Source organism: Phaethon aethereus, assembly GCF_964289735.1.
Source record: "Phaethon aethereus genome assembly, chromosome: 3".
Classification (NCBI taxonomy): domain Eukaryota; kingdom Metazoa; phylum Chordata; class Aves; order Phaethontiformes; family Phaethontidae; genus Phaethon; species Phaethon aethereus.
Window position 1 is genome coordinate 106,190,452 of NC_138576.1, and position 22,045 is coordinate 106,212,496.

Sequence of the window (22,045 nt, forward strand, 5' to 3'; positions counted from 1 at the left end):
TTTGCTAGCTACATAGTGACGAGTTCTTTGGCAACATACGCAATTGCTAAGAAATCATCCTCTGTCACAACTCTTAATGAATTTTAACAAGCCCTTCGTCCCACATCAAACAAGCTCCTTGACTGTTTCTGGAACATCATTGCTTTAATACAGATCTTTTTCTTAAGGTCATAAAAGATAAATAGTAATTCCTGCTAAAGTGTTATCCATTACTTTGCAGTGTTTTCATGTTCTGGTAGTCATTAAACATCATAGCTCTGTTGTCAGAACTACATTCCCTAAAAAGTGTTCAAATGTAAAGAACTTTGTTTACCACAGAAGGGGTGGGGGGAAAACATTGGTCTGAGGCATGGTGCAACACCTCAGCACATAAAGCATTTCTAGATAAATAGTTAGACCATAGGCTACCACAGTACCATCAACAATACAAAAGTAAGAGCATATGCACATCAAGAACAAGCCAGGTCTTTTAGAAGACACTGAGAACTGACAGAAAACAATGCAGTAATAATACCCCAGTCATTAGCTACCATCACAGGACATCAAACAAGATGGGAACAGCTATAAGACATGGAGCATGTACCTGACAAAAATGGGAGCTTACCAAGTGGCCAAAGATACCACTGTGATTTGTGTGTATTCATTGGCATTCCTGAAATATAAAAAACAGGTTTTGCTCTGTCCCACCTCTAGCAACCCAGCAAGGCCTGCTCCAAGAACCCTTGCAGGTCTAACAGGTATGCAAACGGAAATTCAGGGCACATTCATCACAAAACGCACTTCCTGTTATATTCTGCAAATACCTGACACAGCCCCACCACCTCCCAAGTACACCCTGACTCATGTTACACCCTCTACCCCCAAAGATAACCAGCCCCACAGAGATCACTATTTTTCCCTTCATGCATTTCATCCAAATACACAAGACAATAGCACAAACCTTGCAAAACCACATCACAGGCCAACAGCACAATTACCTAGGTCAAGGATCACTACATTTTTGTCAAGGATAGCATTGTTCATTGGGAGTATAATGAATAAACTACCTGCAGGAGGTTAAATGGACAAGAAAGCATCCAAAAGCTTTTGCAGCCAGGAACAGACATGCAATGTAAACTGTACCACAAATGAAAAACCTGAGAGTGATTTTGCAGGAAATATTATGGATCCTGTTCACAGGAGTGTTTTGAAGGCTCTTTAATATACATATCTGAAAACAGGGAATCTTACCAGGCAAGAAAGCATGATAGTATTATGCAATGAATTCTCGTGAAGAATTCATTATGCCCATTTAACAGAATTAGAATTGCAGCACAAGAAAAATGACCTAATTTGAATGCTTCAAGCTTTTAGTTACAACTGTTCATCTCATCAGAAAAAGAAAGCCTTCAGTAGCCACAGGGGTGGCTCTAAAGCACTCAGATGCCATCAGAGAATCTGACCTACATCACAAAGTTGTGACATAACTGGGAGCCTGATCCTAATGATTCAAGAAACCATAGAGCCTAGTTTGTTACACAGCAGCCTGTACCTTAACTGGAAAATTCTGAAGACCATTTCTAAAATGTGCTTTGAAGCAGGGATTTGATATGAGAAGTCATCTTTCTGTAATCAAGTTATAAGCCCTCAAAAATACCAGTTTGCACATGCTCCATGGAGACCAGTGAAGCATCTTGTTGGAGATGGTAAAACCAGAGCGACCGATTGCATACAGGGCAAACTTAGCACTGCCATTTCCAAACTTAAATGCGTTCAACTTTGTAACTGATAACCTGGAAGGAGAAAAAAGGGAAAGCAGCAATACACTTAGTCAAGACTCCAATTATACAAAACTAGTCTGCACAGTGTACAATTGCGCATGTTTGTTTTATACCTATACAGTGCAATAGTCACTTAAAACAATCCTTAGAATCATTATTCCTGGAACTATTTGAGATAAAAATTCAAGTAATCCATTTCTTTACCCAAAACACCATGGGTGTTCTGCACCATCACAATTGCTTTTAAATAATACTTTAATTAGTGGTAAGCAAAGTCTTGACAACTAATTTGTTCATCGATTTTGCCTTGCCTTTGTTCATAAAGAGTTATGAAAAACTGCAGGATTTTGTAGTGTATTGAAAGCTTTAATTTGTATCATGTTTTGCAAACACCTTATACCAACATTAGCTTGTATTTGTGCAATGTTGACTAGTTGGATGCTACTGTTTTTGCTATTGTGTGAAGTGACCTATGTAGACTAACGCACACAGCATGACTTTCAAAGATTAGGCTCAAGTGTACAATTCAAAATTCACTTTCAGTGAATATTCATAAAGACTTGTTTTTATGAGTGCTTTTTCTCATAAAACTACACCATTTGAATGCTTGCAGGAAATTAACATAAAAGATCCATTTGCATAGCCGAGTCAATATTTATTTCAAATTTAACTGTCTAGCAAAATTATTTTTTCCAATATTTTGCAAGTAATAATAAAACTACAATGCAAGTACATTTTAATAGCTGGAGGGGAGTTGATCATGACAACCCAGAAATAATTAACAACTTACATTTTAAAGGGGAGGAAATTCTGTGTAAGCCAGTGAAATAAATATCAGAGTAAATTTTTCTGAAAGCACAGGAGGAGGCGGCAAGTATTTTATAGAGCCGTTAAGAGCCTTTTAACAGCTTTAGAAGTACAGTACATCACATTGCTTATTTTAGCACCAAAAACTTTGTTACTAGACAGGCAGAAACAAAAGACTCTTTTAGGCAAGAAGTTTTACAGGCTTCCTTCACTTGAAAATACTGAGCTACACTGTCTATCCCCGCATGGTAAATCCAGTGAAAGGAAACCTCTGCAAGGACTTCTTTACCCATTTTCTTTTGCATGGCCAAGGTAGGCTGTAAAAAATGGCCTGTCCAAGCAGGAAGGGCCATCCTATACAGCTGGAGCACTTGGGCTCTCATAATCAACCTCTTCTCTCCCCACAGCATCCGTTATTTCTTCCACAGCTCCCCCCAGCCCAATCCATCATATGCTTTCCTGCCAGTTCCCAGCACTGCACATGTCCAAGTAACAGCTTCTCTTTTCCTTTATTAGCCCATTCTTCAAAAAACATTCTCTAATCCAGCTTCCTACCTTCAACCTTTTCAATACATTATCTGTACCTAATTAATCAATTCTGTTTTCTTCAACTGACTATCAACACCTTCTCTAGAGTTAGTCAAATCTCTGCCCCTATTCTTCATTTTCCTTCAGACCTTCTCCTTTAATCCCCTATTTCATGGCTACGTAAAGCAGAGCTGCTTTACCCCTTCCGCCCTCTTCTCCTTTATCATTAAGCAACAAGTATTCTGCCCAACCTTGAGAATTCAAGCTGATCTCACCTTCCTTGCCCCAAGCCTTCTTTCAGCAGTTTCCAGTTGACAAACTGGAAAGTTACATTAGGGTTTGTCCATGTTCCATATAATTAGGAAATTTTCTGAAGACAGAAAAACTGGGTATTCGATTGAGGACTGCACCATACAGCATGAGCATAATAGTTTCCTCCTATAAATGTTCGAGTTCTGCTTTTTCATCCTGAAAATTCCTATTTCACAGTTCTCAAAATGCTTCACCTATCTTTATCATCATTTTTTGCCAAAATTGCTGCATTTATATCCTTCTCCTTCAGCTTCTAAATTCACTTTCATTTCACAGCCCCTCCTGCTGCTTCTTGCAAATCACAAAATTCACTCATATTTATCATTCCCAAGGACATGCTCCTTCCGCAAACATCTTCCTCCTCCTTGCTCCTGTAAGGATCTTAACACTTTCTGTACCTACCAACTCTTCAACCAACATCAGGTCCCTCAAACCTTTATCTTCTGCCCTCAGAATCCTTATTTCCCACCAGTTTCTTCTGCTGCTTTTTAACATAGCCCTTTCCTTCACAGTACGTAGGTCCCCACTAATCCTCCCACCTTTTGTTTCCCCTCTCTCTTCCTATTCACCTTCCCTTCCCTCTGAAAGTTTCTACCCTGAACTTGCCTCAGTCCAAAGTTCTCCAAAGTTGGTGGTAAATCTTTTTTCTTCTCAAGGGCTCTGTCTCCTCTGTGTCCTGAGGGAGACACCTGGAGGGAAAACTCCAAAGCCATAAAATTATTATTGCTGTGCTTTGCCTAGCTGCTGGGGTAGCAGACCCAGTAATGGTGAGGTAGGACCTTCATCTCCAGAGCAGTCACACTGCCCTTCTTTCCTGTATAAGGCACATTCAAGATCTCCCCATGCCAGGAGGGGCAATTAAACCCATCCCGCAGCATCAGCGAGATCCCTGATGAGCAGCAAGAGCAAGACATAGCGGAGGAGCTGCTACTGCTGTCTCCCCATCTGCTCCCCTCTATGAGGAACTAAGAGGAAACCAAGTTGAGTGTAGGCCTGTTTTCTTCTCTTCCTCCCACCCCTCTACAGCTCACCCGTGCTAGCACAGTGCCGTATTGCCTTCTCAACTAACACTTATCTCTTCAAATCATTTCCAGCAACCAGGACCAATATACTCTCCCAGCCCTGAAAGGACACCTCTGCCTCAGGAGCATAGTGCAGCTGACTTCAGGTCCTCTCTCCGCTTCAGATTGATACAGAGCAAGAACTTTACCATCAGTACTATTTCACTCCAAAGTTCCCCTGTTACATTATGTGCCATCTTTCAAATGGATGCAGTGTCTGTAGAAGCCACATGCTTTTCTTTAAAGTAGCTATTCCCCTGATCCTGGCACGACTTTTCTTCAAGAATCATTTAAAAAGTGTGTTGCATTTAGAGAGACAGTTATCTCCCTAGAGCCCGAATTAGGCTCATTACACTTCCACCTGTAAGTGAAACACATTAACATTATTTATCATCCTAACTTTGAGATGTTCTTTATTCCCAGTTATCTTCAAGTATTATAACTGCTGTAACTGCATGCACCCTTTTGCATAAAGTAATTTTGTGCACCATATTCTATACTGTAAATTCTGAGGAGCATTAGCATACACTGTAGGATTTTGTACTTTTCTAGAAGTGTAGGATAAGTACAGGCTAGTTTAAATAAAATAAATGGACATCCTTCTTGTAATAAAATTCAGAAGACAGATTAAGGGAGGCTCTCTGAAGAGGAAACAAAACAGAAAATCCAAATTCTAATCAGAGCTCAGAAATGAGTAACTGTGCATGTCTGTGTCTTAGTTTCCTTATCTACAAATCTAGAAGATTTATAGTCACTTTAGCAAAGCACTATGAGACGTGCAGGAAGGAACAAAATACCAAAGAATTACTAAGTGCGGTAAAATTTCTGAGCTTAACTGTCAAATGTCAAAATCAACTCTTTTTCTGAAGTTCAAGAAAGTGCTTAACTTAGCAGTAAATCTAGTTTCAGCTACTAACAAAAAGATCTACTGTTAAAAGCCCAAAAAATGGAAGTATCATATGATGGCTGAATGCTCCAACAAACCAGTCCCGTGAAATGCAAGAGGGCAGTCAATAATTAATATCCCATGGCAAAGGAAAATTGATAGTAGGACCCTGCATCTTTATAAATCTTTCCTATATAATCAGCTAAAATAGAAATAGGATCAATAACGTGAAAATACAATCTAATACTCACAGCAAGGAATCATGGATTTGCATCTCTACTGGTGAAGATGTTCTAAAGGAGAAAGACTAAGAGTTTCTAAAGGAAGTCCTTCAGAATGGTGGGTGACAGCACAGGGAGGCGGAGGAGCCTCCCACGGTAAGAGAAGTGACTGTAGAGGAAACAGTCCTTTTGTTTTTCTCCACAAAACTCCCAGTGGAGTAGCTCTTTGAGGAAAGGTTGAATTAACCTCACTCTAATAATAAATGCAATCTAGAAAGCACGATAAGCAAGTCCAGTGGGACATAAGGACACAGCACAGGAGGTATGTCAGGACAAACAGAGGGAAAGGGTGCAGGTAGAGGACGCAGCAGAACAAATCTAACAGCTGACTGTTGCCCAGATGGGCAGTCCCACTCCGCCCAGAGGATTTAGCAGATTGAATCCACTCACCAAGGAGTCAAGTAAGTGCCAAAATTGGGTACAAGGGTATTGGCAAGAACAGGATCACCCGTGCTAAACACAGCAAGCTTTTAGATGGCCTCAGTCTGCTTCCAAGAAACATATATCCCAGGTTGCATATTTGATCCTTAAAGTCTCCTTCCAAGGCCAGGACTAGTGGCAGTTTTTGAACCACTTATGTAGACTGAGGCATGACTTTCTAGGACATTATGCTTCCAAGGTGTGTCTCTCCTTCCCAGGAGCTTTAAAAGGGAAGAGGCCACAGAGAATTTTCAGTGTCTACAGGGCACTCACACTACTAGCTAAGTCAAAGAGGGATATCTAAATTAGTTATACCACTGATGGAAAAGGAGGCAGAACTCCGTCATGACACATTCTCCTTGGCTGTACTCAGCCCATCTGTAATTGCACATACTGCTTGACAAGGCACAGCACGTGATGGCCAGGATCTTAACAGATGCATCAGAAAACACAGGAAGAGTGCGTGCTTAAGAGAAATAGGACATCACTAAATAGACAAAACCATAGGAAAATGTGTTCCATTTGTTTTGTGAGAGGCAGAACTACCTTACACCATTATCATTGCATTTTCATGACCATCCTAATGAATACACACAAATGTCAGTGCAGTTGTCATCAGGAATATGCAAAAAATGCAAACAATTCAGTACAGCCGCAGTCCAGTTGACTCCTCTGAAGCCTCTGAGGAAAGGTAAATCTTAATATCCCAGTTTCCCTAAGGGAAGAGAAATAAACTGTATCTGCATCAATATGCTTGTACTGATGTAGCTGAAGACTGGGGAACGTACTGCTTTAGCTTTATCAATATTGCTAAAACAAAGCAGCCTGTGCATATAGAGAAGGTTCAAATGGCAGGCAATGATCCACTTGCACTTAATTTATATTAAATATGATATATGTATATATTTTTAATCAAGCTCATTTGCTTAACACATATTTTATAAATCTCATAATTAAGAGATTTTTCTTGCAGAGCTGGTCTCAGAGCAATGAAAAACCATCGAGCTCAAGTGAGAGGTGCTAAATAGCTAGGGGTTCCTATAGCCTCAGCTACACATCCACAGTCTCAGACAGGGACTGGACAGAGAAGTCTCATCCCATTAGGATACACTGCAAAGGAGAGTGACAGCTGCATTCACAGGAAAAGCCTCAAGACCAATGAGGACACATGACTTGGCTTGGGCCCAAGCAACAGTGTCGAGGCTTAAATCCTCTCATTCAAGGACACCTTGACAAAAAAACCACACAAACGTCTATATTAATGCCTTTCAGCATTTGGATGTTTGGGATAAAGACAATTACTTACCATCAACTTCCACACACTTGATGATAATTTATTATATAAATTTTACCAAGTAGCACTAAAGATACCAGCATTATATCAGCATAACATGATTATAAATGAGAAAGCGGCCTCATATTACAGTCCAGTTTTCAGGGGCAAGACTCTTAATGAATCATCTTATTTGCATATTTTAAAGGTGCAATTTACTTCCTAGTCACTAAAATAGATTCCAGAAGTCCTCTGAATACACACACCTTTTGTTGAAACTAATTTCCAGAAGAATGCAATTATATTTCAATTAATCTTCACAAATTATTCAGGTAGTTGTCTACCCATACACCCAGAAACATTCACTTTAAGCTTTTTTAAAACTTACTAAATAGTAACTCAAATAAATATGACATACTTCATGGTTTGTATTCTAAGCATCCCACTGTACATCCAGCCTTTTGACACTTCTGTTGTCTACTCTAGAATTTTTCAACAATTCCAATTATTTTCAGTTTTTAAATTATTTTTTATTTTTAAATTGATCCAGTTATCTCCATAGCAGTCTAGTGTTCCCACAGCTGGAAAAACTAACAAGTGTTTGAAAGTTTCACGCATAAGGCACCGTATTTAGAAGAAAGCAGAATGTACTGACTTCAGTAGTCCACCCTAGAAACAAATCTGTTATGAATGACAAATGACTGGTGATATTCCTTCCTAGTTTCAGTTAGAGATAATAGATTCTTCAAAAATAGAACCTGATATTCTGTAAACTTTCTCAGATACATTTCGGCTTCTAAGCTTGTTCACAAAGCTCTGCCCCAGCTGTAGCTCTGATCACACCAGCCACGCTGTGAGGACAGAACGTTATCTTCTGTTGAGGCTTATTAACTTTTCAGGAGAGCTAGTAATGGCATCAGGGTTCAGATGAAGAGATGACAGGTGGGTGGTTCTAAAAGACAGTTCATTATTTGTGGGCAGAGAGTGGATAACATACATGACATCACTTCTAGTCTGCTGGGAAATTTTTCTCTTTAAGTAAAAAGGAGAAACCTAAGTGATTTCAGAACAGACATAAGTCTCAATGGTTATTCTTGTGACCAAAATCCCTGTCTATTTAAGGAAAATGCTTTAAAAGTTTCTAGTGCCATCAAAATTTGTTGCTGGCTTTTAATCCTCTTGGACCAGTTGGGTTCTGTGTACAGTTTCCAACTTGCTTTTACCTAAAAATCAAGATACAAAGCAACTTTAAGATTCCGCCCCGCCCCCCCCCCCCTTTTTTAGTGAATGCAAAGGACAAGAATGTTTTGGAACTATAAAAAGATTGATATTTAGTCATACTGGTGAGAGTACCGGTAACTACTGTAGTTTCTCTGAGACCCAGCAAAACTAGGACCTTCCTATCATCATGAGCAGAGCATTAGATTGCACTTCTAATGGTATTTGCTCTCTATGGAACAAAGGCCACCCTATTTGTAGTTATGCAAGCACACTTTGAAGTCACATTTTTCAATCATGAAATGTGTCCTTAACCTACTGCACAGGTTGAAGGAGATGTCCTATCAATCCATTATAATTTAGCATATTAAAATAAAGTTTATAGTTAGGATTCATCCTTCTCAGCTTATTTCACACAATAAGGCATTGTTTGCCTGGATATCCAAAAATGAAATTTGAGACTGATACAGTTTTGGCCTTCACAATTCAGTATTACAGAAGTTTAGAGAAGCATGTCCCATCTTTTGACCTTATATGAATAACCTGATTGAAATCTGCAAGAAAACTTACTCAGAAGGGCTGGTGGACATAAAATTGGTATGACTACCTGAAGCAGCTCTAAAGAAATTTTAATTTGGAAGTCATGATCCAGGAAGATATGGTTGAACTCAGAGCAGTCGTAAAAACAGGAGTGGAATCTGAGAAACCCTGAAGCTGACTCAAGCTTTCAAGGTGTTTGGAGGTAGCCCAGGGTATTGACTCAGGACCTCCAGTGTGAGGCAAAAGAAGACAGCTCAGGTTACCCAGCTTAAGTCTTGTTTCGCTGTTTTGTTTTCTCATTTCAACTGCTGAATTGAAATGTTCAGTGTCAAAGTAAAATTGTGTGTGCAATCTGGGAGAGGTAGTATTTTTCTTGACAGATTCTCAAATTAGCATGACTCAGCCCCTGACAGCAGAACTGGCCAGATGACAAAGACCGCAGTCAGCTGCTGACAAAAGTTCCTGCTTTTTTTCCTGGTCAAAATGTAGGATTCTTTCCACCTACCATGTGCTGTCTTAAAGGAGACAGTGTTTTTCTTGGGATATCTTAAATGGAATTTTAGGAATTGTTCTCATCTTCCTTGTTTTTGTGATACTTTTCCCTATGTAAAGATCATACTCAATTTGTGGGACAATTAAAGTAATAAAAATACAAAGGACAGCCTTCTAAGGGTTTACTTCCAGGAACAAAAATTAATCACAAAAAAGTCCAGAAATTAACAAGAGGAGGGAGAAAACAGAAACCTGCAATTTGAAATTTATTCCGGCTCTATAATGCCGAAGTGGAGCCCACTTCCACAAAGCTGATTCATAGTCTTTCCTGGGCATCTATTTAAGGAAAGGATAACTAAAACTGAACTGGGGTAAAGTGTTTGCTCCCCATAACCCATGCATTGTCATACACATCATCTCCCACTATCAGGCTTGGCCTGTCTTCCCTTTGCCTCTGAAGACAGACATTGCCCATTGCAGTGCTCCTTCCTACACAAATGATGAAATCTCCTTGTGGGCAAATAGAATAAAAAGGCAGCTGACAAGATACAGCATCTTGTCTTCCCCCTGCTCCATTCCCCAACTCCCAGTCTTTTTATTTTGGGCATTTTCTATAACGGCTTTTGTGTAGAAAGTGCCTGCTAGTCTTCAGCATTCGTGACCAATATGTCACTCTCTTATAATCAAGAACTGGGATACTTCGCCCTGCCACATAAAGCTCCTGAGGGTGTCCACTGATACATCAGGGAAGCCTGAGCTAAACCACCAACAGCAACATGTAAAAAGAGAGCAGAAACAGCATGAGGAGCAGGGATTCGAGGGTGTTTATTTCACATGATGCCATGAAGCCAGATACCCCTGGCTATAAAAAGCATATGCGAAACACTACTAGTCTGATAAGTAGGACACATTTTTACAAATTTAAATAAAACACTGAGCATCACTGAAATAATCTGGAACCTGTTTGATATGTTAGTCCACAATGATGGCTGGACAGCAGAGATAGGGAGCTTCAAAGATGCTGAAAACCTTCCTTTTGAAGATGCCAGACTGAACACTAGCTTTTTATTATAGAAACTGCCTTCCCCCACAGCAAATTTTGACTATACTGCAGATGAATATAGAAATAAAATATTCATGGACAGGTTGCCAACATCCTTTAGCCTGGATGCGGAGGACGAATCTCCATGTAGGTAACTCAGTCCATGTTTTCTCAGACTTTTACTTCTCCCTCTAGAAAGCCAACACGGGGAACAAATTCTGTAATGAGTAGATCTGCTCAGGGGAAATTACTTTATTTGGATACTTATATTGTCTCCCTCCTGACTCTTTTCTGAGTCGAACTTACCTTCATACAAGCACCACACAATAACTTTGTTGTTGACAAATCAAACTAGACCAAGTTGAACCAACAGACAAATATTTCCATCATCTGGTATTAAGTTCCAAAAATATATACATAGGACTGAAGTAGTACATTCCTTTTCCACTTCAGCCTTGCTTTAAATATTAAGCAACTTGATAATATTTACCAGTACCCTAATTCATGAGGGGAGAATGTTAAGAACTGTGGATTAAGTCTCAACTAAGCGATTGCAAGTAGAATAAGGTTATAAGACTTTTAAATACAGGATGAATAGGTTTATATGCCATTTGTACTGAATGCAGGTAGAGAAGCTTTTCTGAGGGGTAATTTAGCCCACCTAAATTAGGTTCCTTTAGAGAATAGTTTGGAGGAGGAGCCAAACTAACTGCTTCTGGTCCTGACTGACTCTGAGATTTGTGTCTTGATTTCCTCATAGGAATACTAGCATGTCATGGGTATATTGTGCTTATATCTAAGAAATGCTCTAAAACATTATGTGTGTATGAAATCACCCTATTCTCTGAATCAACTGCAAAATTCTCCAGTGCATTTCATATTTACATATTTACTATTGTAATACAGCTGAAGGAGTTTTCAGACAACTATCCCAGATCAAAATAGCAAGCAGCTCATTTGTGTCAACTGTGGACTACACTGAAGTGATACTTAGCTACATTTGACATTTTTGGTTCCATAGCTGAGTAATTTAAGTAATTCGTTTTAAAAGTTGTTAATATTAGTAATTTGAAACAGCTTATTTTGACTAGTTACAGGCCAGCTCTTCAGCTAGCATGACAACAACATAATACTATTCTCACCACATATGTAAACCATATTCATTGGCTCTGAAGACTCCTACTGACTCAAATCACAGCTGAAGATGTAGGACACAATTTAAAATTCACTGAAAAACATTTAAGCCTTCAAACTTAATATTTGCTTGCGTTCATGCTATAAAGTTCAATGACTATAATAGTCATGGAAAATTAACACTGAAGGGGCACAGACTAATTTAGAATGAATTTGTTTTAAACACAGATGAAGACAATTCATTTGCCTGATTGCCTACAGAAATGAAGTTTTGGATGATGAAATTGAGACCAGCTGTTGAGAGAACAGGAAACTCAAAAACCTGGAAGAATATGAGGATTAAGACAGAAGTCAGCAACAAGGAGAAAACTCTCCCTTTTTAATAGGGGAAAAAAGTCAAGAAAGCAGACAATCTGGAGGTGAACTAAAACACTAATTCTTATGGAGAACTGTAAGTTATTAGAAATTTTCAGCATAAAAACTGGGAATAAATTATTTTTAAAATCTAGTTTATGTTTGGGAACCTTTCAAATAGACTGTCACAAAATATGTTCTGGCTAAAATTGATTTTTACTGCCATGTTTTCAGTTTGCTGCTGGAGCCAGACATACTCTGCTGTTGTGTGGTCACCAGTCTGTCATAAGGAGACTCAGTCTCAGCATCCTCACTAGGAGGATGCCATTTGCACGTAGGCTGGTCACGTCATCACTTCTGTTGTAGACTTAGAGCTTAACCACACAGGCGTGGGTTCAGATCTCAGTCAGGCACCTCAGAAATTGGAGTTAACTGGCCGGCTATCTGCAACAATAGGGACTGTCTGAGGAACTCGGCTTTCCTTTTGCAATCTGCATTTACACAAAACCCATAAAATTGGCTGTGGCTATTAGGAACTTCTAATTAAACCTCTCTGAAGACAAGGTCATAGACAACTGAAAGAGGAAAAAAAGATTAGCAAACGAGTAACAGCCTGAACTACAGCAACTTTACTTTTGAAAACCCTCAAATACTACAGAGCTTTTAAAGCAAGAGGAGGTGCAAGCTGCACTGTGCCTTAGGCTGGCCTCTTCCAGCTTAAAATACGCAGCTTAAGGTCTGTTTCTCCCAAGACAGAACGCTTGCAACAGTCTATAGCTTTGAGACAGGAGCTCAAATCAATTATAGTTTAGTGCATATATCTTTGAAAGAATACTCTTCCATTAATGCACCCCAGAATCACAAGGCAGTTGCTTCACACTGTGACCTTCTCATAGTGCAAACAATTTGGCTGCAAATAGAGGCGAAAACGCTCAATACTTTGGTTTCCAAGCCAACCTGAAAACACAAAGCCTGACTAATGTATGAAAGTCTGCTAAACACTTAACAATGACTTAAGGAATAAACTAACAAAATAAAACTATGTGGACGTTAGTGCAAATACCAGATGTGAGACTTAGAGAAATGTCTGCAGTTAGCAGCACAAGGAAATCTGAAGGACAATATGCACAGACATCATGACAGATAAGGTAGTGGAAAGTAATCCTCACAATGCGATAATATAGCTTTTTCATGTAATTATGATATTTGAAAAATGTAGTAACTTCATTTGAAATATCGACATGTAGTCAGCATAAGCTATAACATTAATAGGCTGAGTAAAGAGAATAAATAGTTTTATCCTATTTAATCATAAATTTGGTTTAATGACGTTTATCTGATTATATGAGCAGCCCAAGCAACAATATTAAATAAATAAATAGAATATTAAAAGATTGTTAGCAGATAAGCTGCTTGGAAATTTCCAAATTAAATGTATCAGGGGGCGGAGAGCTCTGTCATTTAACAGTATATACATTTTCAAAATTAAGATGACTGCACAGGTGCTCCAGCTGAGCCCCAAGCCTGTTGCTGCCCCTGCCTGTCGCTATGACAAACCTCTCCTTGGCACCCTAATAGGAACCAAACGATTTTTCAGGAGATGCTGGTCTGGCCCTTAGGCAGTTAACTTCCTGTTTTGATAAAACTTGAAAAAGCTTCATAACTAAAATGTATTCTTTCTTTTCTGTTATACACAAATAATAGTTATTATATAGTTTTCTAATGTGCTTGACCTCAAGAGTTAAAAAAAAAAAAAATCCAAGTTGCACTCTTAAGCTTGTATTAAACACAGGTAACAAGTTTCTGTTCCCAGGCGGACGCAATATTTCACACGATATATTCCACCTTTCCTGAACAGTCCCATATACATTTTCTCAGAAATAGTACTAACATTAAAGAAATCACAGTTCCTCTCTTCCACCACAGTTTTCTGCCCTCTCTAATTTTGTTTCCATCCTTCATTTTCTTAGCTTTTTGTGCTGCCAAATCTTGAACTTAACTGGAGAACTTATTCACTTTTAGCAGCAAGTTTTTTGCCACGTTTTGGGATTTTTTTTTTTTTGGTTGTTTGTTCTATTTGGTGGTTTGGTTTTTTTGGTTGTTTTGTTTGGGCTTTTTTTTTTTTCTTTAAAGCAAAATCAGTTCCCTAGCCTTGTTTCCAGCATCATCACAGAAAGCTCTGATGGCATACTGGAGCAGGCAAAAGATTTAAAACAGTACTTCTGCCAAAGACAGACCTTCAACATAAGTCAAGGTGCCTGCTATCTTTCTAAACAGGCTTGATTAGTAAAGCAAAAATAATATATTGTAAAGAAGTTCTCAAATGCAGGTGTTATCCCAGAATGACAATGGCTGTATGATCAGCACAGATAATGTTTTATCCTGGCTTATGGGTAAATTTGCATCTAGAGATCAAAATGAGAATTTTATCCCATTGGCAAGTATAGAATCCATTTTTTAATGGGAAAAGAAAGTTCCAACATGGGGTTTATCTGTAAAAGATTTATATACATATATATCTCAGATACAGCAGAAAAATAAAATATTGGAGGCAAATAAATGAGCCTTAATATAGATTAAAACAATACTTTTGTGACTGACATTTCATCCTTGCAAGTTTCCCACAACTAAAACACTCTACAGATGAGTCCTCTACCGTGACATTTTCTCCAGTCCCCTGAACTTAAATTCCACTCTTGGAAAGCTACCTACTCAGGTCAAACAGGGAAAGCAACCGCTTTCCTTGCCGGCTGGTCATCCTCTACAAGAGCACCGCCAAGCACTGCTGAGAGGTACCTGCTGGCAGAGCTGGGCTGGGTATGCTCAGAAGCAGCTACTCTCTTATAAATGACCATCACCCCTACGCTCCCGTCCCCAGCGCAACGCTCATCCTACCCTGCACCCTAAAAGGAGCTCAGCTCTAGTTCATCATTTTCTAGGTACATTTGCTTTTGGGCTTCAACTATATATACAAGTAGAACAAAGTACATGACAGGTGCATGGTATTTTGCTAACAAATTTTTGCTTTAATTCTACCAATAGGTTTCTGCTAGTGAAACAACACCTATTTTGAAGATTCAACCTATATACATGTCTCACAAAAACTATGTATGCAATAAGAACCAGAAAACATTATGTATTTCTTTATACATTTAATCTTGAAATATAGCATATTAAAACTTGCATGTATTTGTGTTTGCATAGAGTAATGAAAAAAATTAATTCTGACTGAATTCACAGAACAATGAAAGCCAGATTTCTATGGAATCGCTTTCCCATAACCTCCTTTCTCATTATCAATATCCCTGGTTTCTCCTTCCATACCTTTTAAGTCACCCTGACCATACCTTCGGCCTCCTTCCTTGACCTCATTGAGAAGCTTCTCATGCACCAGTTGCCAGCCAAAAAGCCAAAGAAAGTAACAGTGAGCTTCAAGCTTTCCATCAGAGAAGAATTTAATTTGAGCTTCTCCATCTTGTCACTTAATTTCATCAAACTTGTCAGAACATGCCCAAGATTTTTGTCCTCTCCTCCTCCCCTTGCCAATTCAGGATGGAATAGGACAGCGGGTTGTAGAACAGAGTAGGCGAAATTGCTACAGCCTAAACTTAACAGTTTAAGAAAGAAGAGTTCCATCCAGACACAGACTGCAGGAACAGACGCTGGATGCTTTCTAGTCACCTTTGCAGCCTACTGAATGTATTTGTTTGGGAAAATATAAATGACAAATTGACTTTTAGATTAATGGCTACCATATTGGTAATGTACAAATCACTTTTAACAGCCACTATTAACTTGGTAAAGAGAAGCTTGCTAACTGCTCTTTAATTAAGTACTCTTAATGACCTTAAGGGGATTAGTAGTCTTGTCTGATAATCAATAAGCATGGCAAGATTGCCGCCCCATAGACAGGGCATAGAGAACAAAATTAATCTGTGCAGATTAGTTCTGCCTAGTTTGGTTTGTTTGCCAAGACTGTTTCAAAATTACTTCAGTCTGTTTATTAAAAACTTCAAAATGGAAGATGCTTTACGCAAGATTTTTCCTAATTTAGCCAGTGTTAAAATGGTGTATGTGCTTGTTAGGAAAATCCTGTACTCTGAGCAGGAACTAGTGCAGATCAGTTTGGAAGAAATTAAGAAAAAATAATGAATACCCATGTAACAGGCTCCAGAGAAAGCTGGCTGAAGGAAAGGACGTTGAACTCAGTGCCTAGAAGGCCTAGAGCAAAACCCTGTCCCCACAAAACGATCCCCAACAGTGGCAGAATTCCTGCCTGCCACTGCCGGAAGCCTGAACTGCCCTGCCTGCAGATGGATTTCCCTTCCTCCTCTTGCTTGGGCCACAGCTATTCCAGCAGCTAGGCACAGCGGTGGGAGCACCCCATCTCAGAGCCTCTGTTCTCGCCGTGGTCCCTAGTCGATAGTTTTCAGATGAAACGCTGCTTGTTTTCTGCAGTAGCTGGACCCCCTCCATCCATCCATAAACACGCACACCTTTCATCACCTGGCCTTCCTCCGCTCCTTGGAGACACACACTGTCTTCTCTTCTTCTCCCTTCACTGCCCTGCCTTCCTTCTGCTCCCCTCCACAATATAATTACAATTCTAGGCTCGAGCAACACCAGTTCTCCCCGACATAACCTCTTAAATGCAGTTAATTATCCCATCCATTCCTCAGCAGCTCACCTTTCCATAGCCAGAATTCCCCTCCACAAAAAGGGTGTGAGGGACACGTAGGACTGGGAACATCCACCCTTGCTACCCCAGCCCTTCTGCTCAGGGAGCCTGTTCCCCCACTCACACAGGTCTTTCTCCTCAGCGAGTGACCTTGGGCTCTCCTTTGAGGGAGATGCAAGTGGTGACTCTGTTGACTCAGAAAGGGGTAGGCTGGTATACAATGTCCACAACAATACAGCAAGCTGGAGTCTTCAGCCTCTTCCCTGACAAGTACTCCATTCCTACATACATTCTTTCTTTCTGTCCACATTTGGCACTCTCTTCCTTCACATAACATGAAGTAGTTTGTTTTCTGGCTGTTACTGGGTATAGAAGTTTGTCCTTACTCAGGGTTTAAGAAAGAAAGAGAGGAGATGTTACACACCGCTGGTTTGTGTGCGAGACATACTTCGAGACAAGTTTTGTCCCATTGGATAAAGCACAGCAATTTTATTCTTTCCATATGCTCGGCAAATAGGAAAGAGCTTTTTGCAGAAAAGAGACATGGAGGTAGATTTGTTTTCTTCATCTTTTTAAGGTCTCTGTGTCCACCTCAAGATACATGCCTCATCCCAGTACAAAGATGCATCCCTCCAGTTTGAGGGCTGATATTCTAATGGTTCAGGAGACAAGTCAGCAAGCTTTGCACTGCAGTAACACTGCAAGCGTAAAACACAGTCAAAAGTCCAAACTGGCAAAAATGTGCTTCCTTCCAAATGACCATCTTTCAGGCACGAATATATACTTCTAATTTGATAAGAACTCATACGATAACTTAAGAGGAAGAAGCAGTTATGCTTAAGAGTAGTCGGTGAAAGGTTCTTCCCTTTTCCCTGAAAATAAAACACCTCCCTGGCTGTTTCAGTTCAAATGTCACACCTGCAGTAAATCAAATGGCTTAATTGTAAAAGAGAAGCCTCTGTATATGGTATATTGACACTTACACTACCAGAGCCATAGGGATATTAAAATTGATTTCCAACAAGCTGAGGCCTTCTGCTTTCTAATCCCATGTCCCACAAATATATATTAACCTGACACCCTAAACAGGGGTGATTAGCTTCCAAAAATAGCTGCTCAGATAGAAGGTGGGAGAGAGGCGTTCAGGTTGCCTTCCCATAGTTCAGCTGCAGCTGCCGCGGCGCACAGAACACTTTGCATGCTGACCAGGATGAAACTTTATTGCTCTCAGCTTATAGGAAAGCCCTCACACTTGATTAAGCCCTTAGTACATAGTGACCTGATCAGGATCCGCTCACTGTTATTTGTGCCCACCCACCATTTTGTTCTTAATTATGTTTTACCTTCCATACTGTACTCTTAATTTCCGAGGCCTTCAGGTCAGAGGTGCTTTGGTTGTACGTGCTTATAAAGGGTTTCATCACCCACTCAGTCCAAACACCAATAATCCACACAGCCTTCAGGACACCCAGGCTTTTAATCATAGTTAAAACAAGCCACCAACCTGATGTATTTGAAGCAGCCCCTATTAACACCAGCGTCCCTCTCAGATGGAGCCCGGCGAGGCAGGACAGTGAAAAAGCTGTTTCACCCCAAACTTCATCTCTGAAGTATCCAAGCTCTAAAACAAATGTGACTCAGTCTAGCAAAAGAGTGGCTCATCTCTTTCTGCCTTAAATACAGAGAGGGATGAGGCTCTCCTGTTCCTCAGGCTTTATTGTCCCAGGGCATCATTTAAACTCATGCCAGCTGAGAGCAAATCAGGGTAAAGCACCTGGAAGCCTTGTGCTGCACACAAGTGTAAGCAAAGACCCAAACGGCCCCATCAGCTCCAGAGGGGAGCCCAGCTCAGACCACCCTTCAGTCAGCGCAGCAGCAAGGGGGGAAACGGGGCCAGGACGCTACAGCTCTCCACACCCCCTGAATTGTCCCACCGCTTAAACAAAAGACAGGGTAGACCCATCGCTCTCTATCACAAAATCAGAGAGCAATGTTCTCGTTTTTCTGTTAAGATGCCTCTTTATCCCAGTATCTGCCTGCTACCTCCTTAGCCTTGCGGGCCCAATTCGTATTCTGCGTTGACTTAATAATAATAAATGAGTATGACTCTATTGACTCAGAAAGGGGTAGGCTGTTATAAAACAGACATAACAAAAAAGCAAGCTGGAGTCTTTATCCTCTTCCCTGATGAGTACTCCATTCCTACATACATGCTTTCTTTCTGTCCACATTTGGCGCTCTCTCCCGCTCAGCTGCTTTTTCTTTCATTTGTAGGTCTCTCTTCCTTTCTGCAGACTTTGCTTCCCTCTTCCAACATGGACATGACCTTCTCATCTTCAGGTTCTTCCAAATCCATGGGCACACTTGATGACTAATGTTTGCTATCCCTTCTGGCCGCTGTAAGTCTGTTTATATTAACCAACCTCTGCTCCAGACCCCCTTTGCTGTTGGCATGGTCTGTACATTTTAAATAGATTTTTAATGCATATGGTATGTACTTTCTGATACTCATTGCTTTGCCAAAATGAAGTCTACTCAAAGAAGTGCAATTTGGCTGGGCCACAGTGCCAAATACAAATAATTTTTCTTTAAGCTGGAACATCTGTGAAGATCATTTGACTTCATGAATGCCACTTCTAAACTGCTTCAGTCCAAGAGTGTGTTGTGCTTCACAGTTGAGTCATATAGCTTCTGTCACCTGCTTTTAGGCATTGATGGAGTAAACAAAGAGGAATAGAGCCTCAGAGCCACCCCTTGTAGTGACTTGGTTACCATGTACCATTGCACTCGCTGCAGCGTGACCCAGCGTGGTCCGAATGTGATACATTTTCTATGAATACTCAACTGCCAGATGTTCTCCACGTAAAAAAATACCGGTAAGTAAATGGAAGTAGGGAGCCAAGTTAGCTTTTCTTCCTATTTAGTACCACCTTCCTCTCCCCAACCGGTTCTGTTGTAAGCCTATGAAGAAGTGGTACAGTGCTGAAAGGATGTCGTAGACCCTCTTGTTTTTCTTGGAGCTATAAACCATGTTGCAGATAGGCTTGTGGGTCCTTTTGTTATGCTGCTCTTGTGAAAAGGTTTTGTAGTGTAAAGTGACTGACCTTAATCTTTTCGCATTGGGAGCTGACATTTTTTTCCCCCCGATTCTTCTAGTTGTAAGACAGAGTCCATTTATATGTAAGATATAAGAATAGCCTGGCTCAGCAAGTCATTTAGAAAGACATTTGGTCAATGTAAAGGAGCAAGGGAAGGAGGGGGAAGGGATCCCCCTCTCCATTGTACACTTTTGTCATGGTCACCTTGTGAGTGGGTCTCAGTGTCGAGGTGACAAAGGAGCAAGTGAATCAATGTAGGAACTATATAAAACCTCATATATTGCAAGTATAGGCACGTTTACATCTTACAGCATTATCAAAGCCCGTCTAAACAATTTGCCCGAAATCCATCAGCATACCACAATCTCAAATATATCAAAGACAAATTTGGTTTGTGCTGTAGTCGGAGGATAAGATATAAATGGGAGCGGACGAAGAGTCATGGAAAGAAATTGAAGAACTTGTTCATTTTACTACAATCTGAGATGCAAAGCAAAACGAGCACAGTGCATCCTCCATTGTTGCCTCACGTGTGGAATTGGCCTCAAGCAGTGACCTATTCCCTCCCACAACAGTTTATTTTATTCATCTGCAAGGAGTTGAATACATAGACAGTATCAGTCCTTGCCTACATACCTAGACTGCTTCACTATTTCCCACAGTATTAGTGGGACATGGGAGCTTGTCTCCACCATGTAGATGGAAAAGAGTCAGTAAATGGACGTTCAAGTTCACATGACCAAAACAGATCAAGGCAGAAACTTGTTATTACGGATTTGTATTCCTTCGCCCCACCCCTACTCATCAGAAGACACTCATGGCCAGGTTGCTGGCGCTCCGCAGATTTAAACTCTGCAGAAGCAGCCACTGTTGTACAAGGCTCCTGCCGCAGAGAAAAGGAACCAACTCAGGATGCTCCAGAATATGGCTGATCTTAATCTTCTGGAGCAATATATGACTGCCAAGGGTGGGCTGACACTGAGCCAGTCACCTGGGAATGGGGAAGAAACCAAAAGTGTCTTTAAACCGCAAGAGCACCGCGTGGGGAGATGGCAGAGTGCCACCTTTTTCGGGAGAGAGCCCTTTCAGAGGAAGCTGATGGCACAGAAGTCACAGGGAGACTGCAGTGACAGCCGAACAGAAAGGATAAAAACATGTGCCAAGTCAGACTATACCAGAGTGTTCTGTTTCCTTCTGCTGCTTTTTTTTTTTTCCCCAGGGAGAAGGGGGGAGAATTTGTCAATGCAGCCTGTAGGTTTTTCCATAGTGCACAGATCGGGTTGTATCAGGCCCCTGCCTTTTTCTTTGCTAACAAGCAGGACTGCTTTCTGCGCTTCCAGAGGGGCTGCTCCAGACCGTGATGCCCGCTCTCAAGCCCGAGATGAGTGCGGCGGTAGCGTCCACGAAGCACCGCTCGCACGAGTCCTGGGGACACGGGTAACCTCTCTTCCCCAGCACCCCCAGGGCCAGTTTACCCCCAGTAAACTTCATGCTGCTACTGCAGGTACTTCTTTTGGACGAAAGCAGGGGGGTGGGCTGAGGCCCCGAGCACGGCGCTGGGAGCCGGGAGCGTGCCGGGCAGCAGGGAGGGGAGAGCACGCTTCTGTGAGGGAACGGCCATCGCCCCCCCGCCCCACGTCCAGGGTTTCGGGTCAGCATTGGTAACACTGTGCTGGCCCCGCAGAGGGGAGGGGAGCGAGGAGCCCGGAGTGGGAGAGGGAGAAGTGAGAAGGCTGGGGGGGGCGGTTCCTTCTCGTCACGTCTTTCGTGGTCACGGAAAACCGCTGTATGGCTACGTGGAGGTTCCACAGCGGAGTGGGAACAACCTGCTGGGAGTTGGCTGCGGTGGAAACCACGGGCACGAGCTGGGATTCAGCCCCTGCTTGAGGAGGTTATCCCACGCCCGCGACTAAGCCGTACAGCTCGGCCTCCATGGGCTGTGGACATCTGATTCGTTAAGATGTTTCTGTTACGTAGGAAAGGAAAAAATACTCGGTGGGGGCTGAGCCGCGGGTAAGGAGAGAGGCCTGCGTGCCTGGCAGGTCTGTGGGGCAATGAGCTCGCAGGGCCCAGGGCGGACTCAAGCGCTTCTGTGTCAGAGTATAGAGATGCTCACTGGGGTTCAGACCCAGTTGTGGGTTGTTTTTTTTTTTTAGATTTA